Raw genomic sequence first — 3,390 nt, forward strand, 5'->3', positions numbered from 1 at the left:
ACAGTAGTGGGGAGAAAGTGAATTACGCATACACCACAGTAGGAATTTTTATATGCGAGAACAGTGAAAGGTAATTTATTACGACAAATATTTTACCTAATAATTATTCTTACTACTTATGAATAATAAAGAGTTTGTTGCTTTTTCCTTATTACCCTTTATCTGAATCGACCATATTCAACCTGAACACCTGCACAAACAACCTGCCACAGATGGACATCTACCTTTTTTTGTTTAAACTTTTAGTTACTGTTTTATCACTTTCCAGATGTGACAATTCAACCACTTGGCAGATGCTATTCCAATCCGTCAGCCTTAATATTTATGGCTCAAGTAGCGGCGTTGAAGTCTCTTCACTTAATCGATGAAAAATATAGAAAATAACTAGGTACGTAGGTAGGTAAATTCGGTGAATAAATATCAAGATACTTTCAATATTTCATAAATCTCATTGTTAGAAATATTAATATCTCAAATTTAAAAATAAAAAAATATATAAAATGAATTAGTGTTTTTATTAACAGTATTTAAGAAGAAGAAGATGCGTCCTTTTATAGATAATCTCACTGAAGCAGGTATACAAAAGAAAGAGAAGTATTGTATGGATGGTTGCAGTGATATATTGCAAGTAAAATTACAAAGTGTACAAATAATTTATCTTTTCACTCTCTGTTTTTTGTCCCCATCAAATATGAGGTAGTTTACCAGAAATGACATTGATATTCAGCTGGCGGTGCTCAGGTTTTCATCCAGTGATTAATGTGCCGCAGATTTTGCCGACCCCACGCCGAATTAGCTGATGATTGTAACCTCATAAATTTCCCAAAGGTAAGCTTAATTAGCCTCGATTGTAGAAAAATAAACGAGTATAATTACAGGGAGCGTTAATTGGTTAAATAGATGTGTTGTTATTATTGTATGGATATTTATCCCATCCCTATTATATATTCTTGTAAATTCACATACATGTAACTGTGTAGTTAGGAGCACAGGAAAGGATTCACCTTCATTCCGGGAAAAGTACTGATTCCGTGGAAAATTCATTTATGCATACCATATATTACGCATACTAATTAGATGCGTATTAAACACTTTTTCTAAGATAACATTCACAATTAAAGCTAATTATCACGACAAAAAGAATTTAAAGATAATTTCGTAATCTAAAGCTGGGCGGTCGCCGAAACTCCCTTCATTACCTAAATGGCCAGTCTCGAGTTTTAATTAAATTTCCTCCGTAATGCTAGAGGAATATTTAAAAAATGAAGACCTTTTGTAACCCGGTAGGCTACATTGAAAAGATTAAAAGGTGGAATGCTGGACGTTATCTGACTTAATGGGCACCTCATGCGACCTTCGTTTGAAAAACTTTTCATAAATTGTCCAAGGTGATTAAAGTCTGGGGATTTACGCTATGCGTAAATCCCTAGACTTTAATCACCTTAAAATTACCCATTAAAATTGCACATAATTTGAAATTAAAATATATTGTTATTTGTTTTAGTCTATTTTGTATGTATTTCTTTTAACAACATCGATTTCAAAGTTTTTGTAGATTTATTAATTAAATATACTAATTTATAGAAAATCTAAATATTATTTTATTTCTAATAACCTATTAATTTTGTGCATTTTTGCTAATATAGCGTATCTTTACCTGATGCGTAAAAGCAACTGTTTATTTTGTAATGAATAAAATGACTCTTTCTTTCAATCAATCTTTACGATGACATTGTTCTCGCAAATATTCATGATAACACCAAAGGTACATTTTCGAGGTCACGTAAACGTTTAATACACATTAGTAAATCTGTCGATATCCACAATATACTCATATTATAATCGCTCCCCAATCCTCAGGCAAACAGTGACACAGCTGAGAGTATTTTAGGGCTCAGTAAATAGTTCCGTAGTTGTCCCCTTTATGAATGTGGGCCTTAACGAGGGCCGTATGCGGGCCATATAAATAACTACTGAATTGCGTCTCAAACTTTATTTGGCTCCTCTACAGTGGCGATTTCTTTCAAATCCATTGGTGTCATTGCACACAAACATCCATATTTTTACTGGAATAAAATACCTTTTTAAATTTAGTTATTAAAACTTTAGCTAAGTCCTCAAGTCGTAGCTTGCAGAAACTACTACGATCCTCTACGAGTCTACGGTGTGTAGAGGCTCGTAGCAGATACAATCGTTCACGGATCATTTTTATAACATAATGTTATCCTGACAAGTCAAGTATACTATATATATACATAGACTACAGTCAAGAATAAATAATGAATATGATTATACAAAGCCTTGTTCAAATACTCACATGAACTATAATAAGTGTTGTAATATTAAAAGCCTCATGGGTCAGCGTCAAGGGAGCTCTGTTCCCTTTTCGGGTCATATTATGTACTGGCTGAATGAAATACCAAACGTTCCTTTTTGCTTATAAAAGGGTAGGTACCGGGTGGCTTTTAAACTCGGCTCACTTGACTGGTGTTTGCGAAATCGAATGTTGGACGGTGCGTGACCCTTGTCATTGGCTCTGATCTATCACCTCGCAAGTGCCTGTTTATGTTCAGCGACCTGTATTGCATACATATACGAGTAGGTGCGCTTCGAGGTTTCGTTTTTCGGAATAAATTGCGTTGCATGGTTTTACTATATGTTGATCTCCGTAATGTACCTATTGATTTATCTCAGCTTTGTTTTGTGATATTTTTTGACATATTTTTAATTCCAACTGGGCATCTCATTGAAACTGGTTAATTTCAGCATCTTACTTTTATTCCACTTTTTGTGGGTCGGTAGAGCATAACTCCACTTCGAAAATTTAAATCGGTTAATTTATAAATACTAAAGGATAGATTTAGGGATTTTAAATTTTGCGACAATCTGTGCTTTATTTGTTGTAAGTATATCAATCTTTAGAAGACTTGATAAATTGTCTTAATAATACAAAAATCTATATATTCAAATAAATAAGTACGGAAAAAGAAATAAATATTGCTTTTAGTTTTTACTACTAAATTAAATTATCAAGCTTTAGTCTGTTAAAATTCAACGATGCCTGAAATTGTATAAAGGTTAATTTGTGTTTAGCTTCAGGGGGTGGTTTGTGGCAAGTTAAACTACAGTCTATTTATAATAAACTTTCACTCTCAACCTCGCGTGTTCCGGTTGCATTTCGGGCTGTGATACCACGAAGTCTAGGTTTCGGGTAAAAATTAACCTTCAAATTTTGAAGGCTAGATGTTACAACAATAAAATTTGAAGTACCTTAACAGCCCTGTGCCAACCCTAATATAACTTTGTTCTAGCGCAAAACCCATCAACCGGTAATAATTAATTGTTTATTAATACTTGTAAATAGACATTGTTGTACTGGGTCCGTCCGGT

The sequence above is a fragment of the Plodia interpunctella genome, chromosome 5 (assembly GCF_027563975.2).
Source record: "Plodia interpunctella isolate USDA-ARS_2022_Savannah chromosome 5, ilPloInte3.2, whole genome shotgun sequence".
Lineage (NCBI taxonomy): Eukaryota > Metazoa > Arthropoda > Insecta > Lepidoptera > Pyralidae > Plodia > Plodia interpunctella.